Below are 10,202 nucleotides of genomic sequence, written 5' to 3'. Positions count from 1 at the left end.
AGAACTTACAAAACTACTCTGTGTATTTGAGGATAAGGCAATGATTTTATTTGGGGGAGAAGTTGCTTCTGACTGGGCAGGGGGACTAAGGGGGCTTGGAATAATTTCTTGATTTGGATGGTGGTTGCAAGGGTATATCTGCTTTAGTCTTTGTATCTTTGTAAGTTTACTGAACTGTACATTTATAGTTTGCACACTTTTCTATATTTTGGACTTCAACAAAAGTTACTTAAGAAATATTTTTAAAAAATCCAGTTGTTCAGTAATTCATCCTAAGGATCTGTATTGGGAAAAGGACCTAAAGAATACATAAACATTTAGTAGTTTGTTTTTTCTCTTTTTGTCGGTTAGGTTATGGAGGATTTTTACATTCTTCTATACATATTTCAGTATTTTCCCAATTACTATAGTGGACATAGATTACATTTATCACGAGAAAAAATGCTATAAAAGCACAATTGCTTGACATATTCCTGTATTACCTTTATTCTAATTTATTCACAATGTAGAAACTTTGGCTTTTGCTCCTAGATAGGAATCAACTGGCATTTTAGAGTAGAGAAGGGTCTGGCTGCTCCTCTGCCGGTTTCTTGGTAGCCTTGCTGACTCAGGAACTCACCAGGGGCCATCCGGCAGGGAGGAGGAGTAGAGGTGCAGGTGGAGGCACCCAGAAGATGGAAAACAAATCTGGGAAGGCGAAGCCACGAAACTCAGGTGGGTTACAGCCCTGGGGAACCCAAGGCTTTACTGCAAAACTGTAGTGGGATCTGGGACGGGTGGGTGCAGGCCTGAAAGAAGCTGGGTAAAGTGAGTGATCAATCTAATCATTATAATGTGCATGTTTTTATAAGGCCAGCAGCTAAGATTTTTTGTTTGTTTTTTAAGAGGTTGTTGAAACAGGAGACAACTGTGCGACTGAGACCGTTCCTGGTGTGCCAATCCTAAAATAGTTGTATCTGGCTCTTCACAGGAAAAGTGTGCCAACTCCTTGATTAAGGGACTCTAGGCTAAAGAATTTTAAGGTATTTTAAACGTCACCTAGATTAGCGCTTGCTGGTGAGGTGCTGGGTGTGGAATGCGCCTGCCCGGGGCACTTTCAGTCAGTGGTGTCACGAGATGGAGTACTGACTGCCCAGGCGTGTCAGATGCGGGAAGGGGAATGCACTAAAGAGAGCATAAAAACTCACCTCTGCAGAATCCAGCCTGGAAGGGGATGGCCAGGCACCGCGGGCCCAAACACAACTGGCTCTTCCTAGCAGGGGCTTTATAAGAATGAGTGGTGCACACTGCAGCCCTCATCCGATTGCAAAGGAGGAGGCTTCCGGGCTTCTAGTGGGAAAGCATCTCTGTCACGCTCAGAGAAGCCAGCGGAGCCCCCGGGGAGTTTTCTTTTCCCTTCTCTGTTGTGTGCAGCTGCGCTGGATGGTGGTCCACCCGCTGGACTGCAACTTTTGGAAAAACGCAGCGGGAGTGCGGCGAGCTGCCCGGCGCCTGCGCAGTGGCCACTGGCAGGCTCCTCTCACCGCGCAGGCTCCGCCCGTCAGCTCCACGCTAGCGTGGGGGGCGACCCTCCTGGGTCCCGGAGGGAGGAGGGAAGTCCGGGCGGAAGGACACGTACAGTGGTTTCTGTTGAACAGTTTGGGAGTTAGTTATGAACCTCATAACCTCTCGCCCTTAAATGTTACCAGTGTTTTCACCTGCTCGAAGGACGGTTTCATTTATCCCAGCCTGATATCTAGCTATCCCCTAAGAATAAGGGGTTCTCGCCCACCGAGGTTTCTCAACCGCGGCGCTACTGACATTTTAGGCAAGATGATTTTTTTTTTGTTTGTTTGGGGGGTGGGCGGAGGAGCTGTCTTGCTCTTTGTACAATGTTTAGTAGCATCCTTGGCCTCTACACGCTAGATGCCAGCAACAGCCCTCCCTTCCCCCAGCTGCGACAACCAAAAATGTTTCTAACCACTGCCAAATGTGTGTAGGGGAGAGAGCAGCAAAATTACTCCTACTGAGGACTACTGTCCTATAGGATTACAATGCAGTGTCTTTAGACAATGGATCATAAACTCTTAAGACACAGAAAGTCCGAATCCTCTCAACGTTATTACATTATTATAATCGACTGTATAGTTCATATTATTTCCTCAATTGATCCCCCCCACCCCCGCTAAAACCTTGCTTTTACTCTATCGTTGTTTGTAAAACATAAATCCAGGAGTTAACAAGGATCACAGATCGCATTTAGTTATCAAGCCTCTTGAGATCCCTTAAATTTAAAACACTTCCCCAGCCTTTTTTGTTTATTTTTTTTGGCATTGACATTTTTGAAAAGTTCAGGCCAGTGGTTTACCAGAATCTCCTTCAATTTGGATACTCATATTGGTTCTTCATTATACGATCCAAGTTGAAAAAATTTTTTTCTTGATTTTTTTCTGGAATTCCACTTAGGTGATATTATATCCAATTTTATTTATTTTCAAAGTAGCATTTAGTTTTTCAAACAATATCTAGTTTTAATAAGTACACTTTTCTCCCAGTGAGAAATACATAAATTTCTGCATTGTACCTGAGTCTACATCTTTATTTTCTATTTTTTTCCATTGATCTGATTGTCAACTCTTGTGTTAATATACTGTTTTAATTGCAAGAACTGTATAATATATTCCAATATCTGGTAGGGCTAGGCCTGTTTCATTACTGTTTTTTTTCCCCCTCCTCTTTTTTGGATATTCTCATTTATTTATTTTTCCATATAAAGTATGGAATCTACAACCATGAAAATACTTCTAAAAATTGGTATTAATTTATGATTTTGCATAATTCTATTGAAGAGTATGGTTTCACTTTTTCTTTTATTCACATTCCAGCTTTGTGTCTTTTAGGAAGTCTTTGAAGTTTTCCTCATAGAGGGTTTGCCCATTTCTTGTTAAATTTATTCCTACTGTATTTTTTTTGTCATTACTGTATACAAGGTCAGGTCTTCTATTTTTCCCTATAACTGCTTATTGCTTAAGTATACTGAGATATTGATTTTTATATGTCATTTTACATCTTGCTACTGTATTGAAAATCCTGTTGCTTCTAGGAGTTTTCCATTGATTCTATTGGAAACTCTATTTTCTTTTTTATGTAATTGCAGTGATTATTCATTTTAGAGCTCAAATTGCCCATCTTTGGCTCCTAACTTCATTTGACAACCACAAATGTTTTAATAGCTTCCTTGCTTTCTGATGCTGTAAGAGTCCCAGTGTCATATTGGAGCATTTACTGTCCTAGACCAAAATCAGCAGTTTGTCGAAGGAGTCCTCATTACTTTCAGTGGAAATCCTATTTGGTGACAGCGATCCATGCCCTTAAGGATGTTCATGGCTAAATAGCTTGTTGTTACTTTTCAGACTTTACAAAGCAAAATCTAGAATATATATCTTTCAAAGAAGATAAAAATGAATCATAAAGTTGTGCTGATATTCCAATTCTAATGAAACATTATAGAAGTTTTTACTTAACCGATTTGATTTTATACTACATCACTTTTCTGCTGAAACCCATGATACCTAATAATATTAACAAAATTACTTACTTTTTCCTATAATATATAGTTTCAAAATAACAGTACCAATATTATAGCTAATTATAAAAGTGCTAAACGTAGTTTAATGCAACTAGGTTTAGTTTTTTTCAGGTTGTTTTCTAATCTAGGTTAATTAAAAAAAAATTAAATCCAAATTGGAAAAAAAAACAAACCCCCAAACAAGACTTAAGTATTTCTAACTTTTTGAGTGTGATGTCTCACTCACTTATTTGTCTCATTTTTATTGATATAAATATTTAAATCTATGAATTTTATTATAAACACTCAACATTATCTTGCAGACTCTGATGCCATATTTTCATTATTTTTTAAAAAGATTTTATTTTTTTATTTGAGAGAGAGAAAGAGGAGAGAGTGGAGGTGGAGGGGCAGACGTAGAGGGAGAAGCAGACTCCCCACTGAGCAGGAGGCAGGACATGGAGTTGGATCCTAAGACCCTGAAATCATGATGGGAGCCAAAGGTAGATGCCCAACGGACTGAGCCACCCAAGCGTCCCTTCATTAGTTTTTTTTTTTTTTTTTCCTGAAAATTCTCTGTATCAATTGGTATTTCCCTTTGAGCCAGGCTATGTTTAGTAGAAAAATTTAAAATTTCAAGATGGGAAGTCTTTCTTAATGTTTTGATAGTGATGGATTTCTTTTTAAACATTTTATTTATTTATTTGACAGAGAGAGAGAGAGAAAGAGAGATCACAAGTACGCAGAGAGGCAGGCAGAGAGAGAGGGGGGAAGCAGCCTCCCTGCTGAGCAGAGAACCCCATGCGGGGCTCGATTCCAGGACCCTGAGATCATGACCTGAGCCGGAGGCAGAGGCTTAACCCACTGAGCCACCCAGGCGCCCCTTTTTAAATTTTAGTTAGTGAACATACAGAGCAATGTTGGTTTAGGGAGTAGAATTCAGTGATTCATCACTTACATGCAACACCAGAGCTCATCAGAAGTGTCCTCTTTAATACTCATCACCCATCTAGTCCTTCTCCCACCCACCTCCCTCCATCAATTCTCAGTTTGTTCTCCATTGCCAAGAGTCTCATGGTATTTTTCTTTTTTTTCCTTTTTCCCCTTCCCATATGTTCATTTGCTTTCTTAAATTCCACGTAAGAGTGAGATTGTATGGTGTTTGTCTTTTTCTTACTGACTTATTTCACTTTAGCACAATACACTTTAGATCTTGGGGCATCTTGGTGGCTCAGTGGTTTGAGTGTCTGCCTTCAGCTCAGGTCATGATCCCATGGTTCTGAGCCCTGCATCGGGCTCAGCAGGGGTGTCTGCTTCTCCCTCTCCCTCTGCTGCTCCCCTTACTTGTGCTCTCTTGCTTTTTCTCTGTCAAATAAATAAATACAAATAAAATCTTTTTAAAAAAATGCACTCTAGCTCCATCCACGTCGTTGAAATGGAAAGATCTCATTTTTTGATGGCTGAGTTATATATATATATATATATATATATATATATATATATTTGATAATGCCGCTATAAACATTGGGGAATATGTACTCCTTTGAATCTGCATTTTTGTATCCTTTGGATAAATTGAATTTTTACTTTTATGGTATTGTTGATGCATAATATTTGTATTTTTCTTTACTTAATTATTTTAGGTATACATGTGTTTATTATATGTGAAGAGTCAATTATTATAAATTATTTTTTTGTCTTGGACTAAGAGAAGTGTACTAAAGTTTGCTATTATTTACGTGTTTCTATTTTCTTTGAATCTCTTGTAGTTTCTGCTATATGAAAGAAGCTGCTGTATTATTTGTTACATATCTTTCATAAATATTTTATTTTCACTGTGAATTGTAGCCTTTAGCATTATCAGGTGCTCTTTGTTTCAGTCATGGTTTTGGACTGAACTCTAGTTGTTTGGATTTCAAAATTGCAGTTCTTTCTTTTTATTTGCATTTTCTTGGTATACCGTTGTCCATCCTTTCTTCATTAGCATGAAGAATTATTAGCATTTCTGAATTATTTTATTTAATTATTAGCATTTCTGAATTATTTTATTTTAGGCATGTCTTTGTCTTTTAAGTGAAGTGTAGAGTTGGGTATTGTTCTGGAATCAACCAACTTTCTTTGTCCTACTAGCAGAGGCAAGCCCTCTAATGGTTGATGTGTTTGGTCTCAGATATCTCATCTCATATTTTATTTATATATGTAACATATAGCATACTTGATGATGCTAAGTGCTCTTGAGGAAAATAAAGGAGAAGGGGTGAGGGCAATATTCCATTTTAAATAGGTGGTCAAGGAAGGCCTCATTGGAAAGGTGACTTTTGCACAAACTCTTGAAGTCGGTGAAGGAATGAGTCATTTGGATAAGTGAGGTAAGATTTATCCTGATGAGAGAGAACAGCTGGAGCAAAGGCCTCCAGGCACAGGACTACCTGGTATGTTTTCCCAGAACAGCAAAGAGGCTGGGGAGGCTAGAGTGGGGTATGCAGGACGTAGGAGATAGGCCAGCCGGGACAAATCAAAGAGGATCAGATAGGGCCCTGTCAGTCAGAGAGGTAACAAGGCAACCCCTCTGAGCGGAATTTTCGTGCAAGATGTTAAAATAATATTACTGCTGCCAGTCCACGGTCATAAATCAATAACTCAATAGGAATATGTTCATAACTCTGGGTATTCCAGCCTAGGTAGAAGAGGAAGCCAGGCTTGTGAGAATTATATTTTGGGGTACAACTCAATTTATGCATGAAAGTACTTTCATCCCTGCTGACTTTGAGAACTAGATTACTAAACTCCTGCCTAGTGTAATGGGAATAATCCTTGAGTATAATTTTAATATCTCTAATATTTTATGGGCCACCTGGATGGCTCAGTAAAACATCTGCCTTTGGCTTAGGTCATGATCCTGGGGTTCTGGGATCAAGCCCCATGTAGGGCTCTCTGCTCAGCCGGGACTCTGGTTCTCCCTCTGCCTCTCCTCTTCCTCCTCTCCCTGCTCCCACTGTCTCTCTTTCAAATAAATAAATAAAATCTTTTAAAAATCTCTAATATTTTAGTTTCCACCCCAAACACATCAGATATAACTTCACAACTATGGCTTTTCACAATTTATGTGAAGGTATGAATTTACAGGGAAAGAGTTTTTATTGAAACATATCAGTGTAATGTATCTTGACTAAAAATGTTCAGAAAGCATAAAAACATTAAAATTCTATACTGGGAAGCTTGACTAAAGGCCAGAACATGACATAGGAGTTTTTTGAATTCTTTTCAAAAGTCAAGTATTTGGCTTAAAACAGGTTTTTTTTTTCTTCTTTTTTTCTTTTTATAAAGACATCTGTTGTTTTAACAGAAAACTGTATGGCAGAGGTGGTCGAATGAAATGGGTGTGTGGTATGGGGTGAGGGAAGTGGGGAATTATTGTAGCCTGCCATCCAGAAAAACAGTCTACAGGATTCAAGTGGATGGGAACACAGAAGGGACAAACTTTAAGTACACGTAAGATTACTTCTTCCTTGTCTATGTGTTTCAGTTGGACGCATTTTAATTTTCCCCTTCCTCTTTCCTCTTTTTCTTTCTCTTTCACCTTTCTTTTTCTTAAGCTAAACTGTCACAGCGAAATGCTGTCTGAATAAGTCACAACTCATATAGAAGACTGAACAGAGCATTGTAAGATAGGACACAAAACAAAAGACTTCATCACAGAGCTGAGATCATCGTGGGGTTGTGCACAGACCCAGTGCAGCAATTCAACCGAGTTTCTGAGAGCCTGGGACCGGTTCCACCATTCTTGGTATGCTATTGCCCCCTGCTGTTCATGTGGAGGCACTGACTTACAGAAACGAGTTTCCGTAACATTCTATGTTTTAGTGCAATTGTTAGCGTGCAATCACTGAATGTTAGGACACATAGTTCAAAGATTTAAAACAGTAATGTAAGCAACTGCTTTCTGAAAAGCTGAGTATCAAAGACATCACAAAACAGCTTTTTCCCCCCTGCTCTCTCATGTTGAAAATAAAATTTTGACTCCGTTTTTTAGCTAATAAATCTGGTTTTCTATTTAAGTTTCTGAGCCCAAGGCAATTGAGGTAGCTTAGAGAAAAACCAGAAAAGTGAAAGCAGGGTGAACACAGAGAAGATAGAGGACAAAATGTACAAAAGGAGGGGGTAATGAATAATTTATGTACAACAAGGAGAAAGCAGTTCAATCCTGAACATACCGTTTGCATTCCTCAGAGAGTGGGGTACAAACTGGCCTGTGTCCAGAGTAGCCAGCATGCGTCACTTGTGAGCCTTCAGGTCTCTTGCCTTTTGTTCTTAGGTTTGGTCATGGAAACTCCTCAGAACCATTAGGATGTAAATTGGGGCTCCTGAAGCAAAGCAGAGCACATAATCCTTGGAGCTGATTTCTTGGCTTACTCTGCAATTTCTAAAGAGGTCAGGGCTATATCCTGGGTGGAAGTCAGATGTGCGTGTTTGAGCATGGGGTTTTATGTAACCCCATTTCTCTCTTTTTTTTTTTTTAAAGTCAGGTATCAGACCTCTGGCACTCTGTTCCGTGTTTCAAACCTGTTCGAAGTTTCAGACCTGTAGAGCCCATGGGCTGCTAATTCCTGCATGCCAGGGTTTCCAGTAGAATTGGGTAATAAGGTGTCAGGATCCCCTCTCACTCAGTAAAAACAGCTTAGAAGCTTGGGGCCTTGCTTCAGCATTTGGTTTTTGTTCAGACAATTTCTCCATGAGGAATATGATTAAAAAGAATATTTTAATATTTAGAAAACTACATGCATACTTACATACAAAACTACATCCTGTTAGGATAAACTGAACAATCCAGCCTGAACTACTCCTGAAAGATTTAGGTTTTGCTCTAAAGATCAATAAGAATGTCACTTCTAAAACCTCAGTCCCCACTTCAAAGGCATAAATGATGGATTTCAAGAAATAAGAATTGGAGAAAACATTTACATAATTTAGTTCAGTAACAATTAATAAGCTGATTCTTTAATGCTTGAGTGGTTTATTCACAGTGTTTTTTTTAGTACTCATAGCATTTTCTGTTTCTATTGTGTAACACCTTACTATTTATTTATTTATTTATTTACTCACTTAAATTTATATTCTCAACTGTGGCAGGTGTTAAAGATATGACAAAAAATAGGATAGACTATGTCCTTAAGCTTTTTATAGTATTATAGGCATGATAATTATGTAAGAAGACAAAAGTAAAAAATAATTTTCCTATTCCTTTTCATTTTAGCATTTTATTCCATTCCATCCCATTCCATTCCTTCTCCTCTTTACTGTTCAATTTTATTTGTATTTGTATTCATTTTATTGGTTTAAATTATAAACCAGGAGTGCTGGATATTTTTTTATGTATTTTTATGCTCCTTAGTACACCAGCACGTAATACAATGTTGGTATATATTTACAATAAATATCTGTTGAATGAATGTGAGTACTTACTAGTTGCCTAGCACTATGCTGTGTCTGTGTAAACCAGATGTACATTTGATTTCAATAGAGGAGAGGAGTGAAGTTGGGGGAAATTTATATAGACCTGGAAGGAAGTATTAGGAATTTTTATTTCTATCCAAACTTGTGGGGGTAGTGAGAAACTTTTTTAATGAAAAAAGCTAGAGGGACACAAAAATTCCACCCTATAAGTACCGAGGAAACCTCTCTTTTAATGATTTGTTAGAAAAAAAAAATTGGTGCTTCTCTCTCTCTCTCTCTCTTTTTTTTTTTTTTTTTAAAGATTTACTTATTTATTTGAGAGAGAGAGAGACAGAGAGACACTGCAAGCCAGAGTGCAGTGGGAGGGGCAGAGGGAAAGGGAGAGTGAAAATGTAGCCGACTCCACACTGAGTGCAGAGTCCTGTGTGGGGCTGGATCCCACAATCCAGAGATCACGACCTGTGCCAAAACCAAGAGATGAAGGCGTAATCGACTGCACCACTCAGGTGCCCTTAAATGTGCTTTTATTATAGCGTGGGGAGAGGACCCATAGGCAGAAAGGTCTGCACCTCTTTTATGATTTTCTTCTGTTGCTAATATATACACGGATTTTTAATGTTTCTGTCTGTGCAGTTCCTTACAAAACCTGCACATACACACCTTCGGAAGATATGGTAGAAACGTGTATTTATTCATCGGACCTAGAGAGCAAACATAATATCTATTTTTCAAAAAGAAATTCATACTTAGTTATTTCTCTTTTTGAATCAAGAACTAACTTATCAGTCTTTCAGTATACAAAGTTCTTAGTATTTTGGAACCTGCTTTTTGCCACCTTAATTGTGCAATTCAAATTGTCTGTTCCTATTTAATTGTTCTACATAAACTGTAGGCATAAATGGTTCCAAATTTTTTTCTTTCTTTCTTTTTTTTTTTGGTTCCAAAATTTCATCGAGTTGCTGAGGAATGGGTCTTCTTTGCAAGTGTGGTATGGGGTAGTTACATACATTTCCCAATGGTAATGCAATATTTTATTTATTCTGCCTGTTAATGACTAATATTTGAGAACGTTTATAATATGAATGGGACTTAATCTAAGAGAAGTTATATATATATATATAAGATTCACACACACACATTTCAATACCGGGTATTAATAAGAGACATGGTCAAAATAATTACAGTTAAAATTATGTCAAAA

At 38.1% G+C, this 10,202-nt stretch overlaps 1 long non-coding RNA gene across 1 annotated transcript in view; it reads left to right on the top strand.

Moving 5' to 3' along the window:
• Positions 1–573: 573 nt before the first annotated feature.
• Positions 574–10,202, top strand: part of LOC122908478 — a 91,163-nt gene continuing 81,534 nt past the window's right edge. Inside the window, exon 1 of the long non-coding RNA XR_006384964.1 lies at positions 574–714. This is a non-coding gene — a long non-coding RNA (uncharacterized LOC122908478). The remainder of the gene's footprint in view (positions 715–10,202) is intronic.

The sequence above is a fragment of the Neovison vison genome, chromosome 6 (assembly GCF_020171115.1).
Source record: "Neovison vison isolate M4711 chromosome 6, ASM_NN_V1, whole genome shotgun sequence".
Classification (NCBI taxonomy): Eukaryota; Metazoa; Chordata; class Mammalia; order Carnivora; family Mustelidae; genus Neogale; species Neogale vison.
The sequence above is the reverse complement of the archived record's forward strand: the minus strand, read 5'-3'. Positions and strand labels throughout refer to the sequence as shown.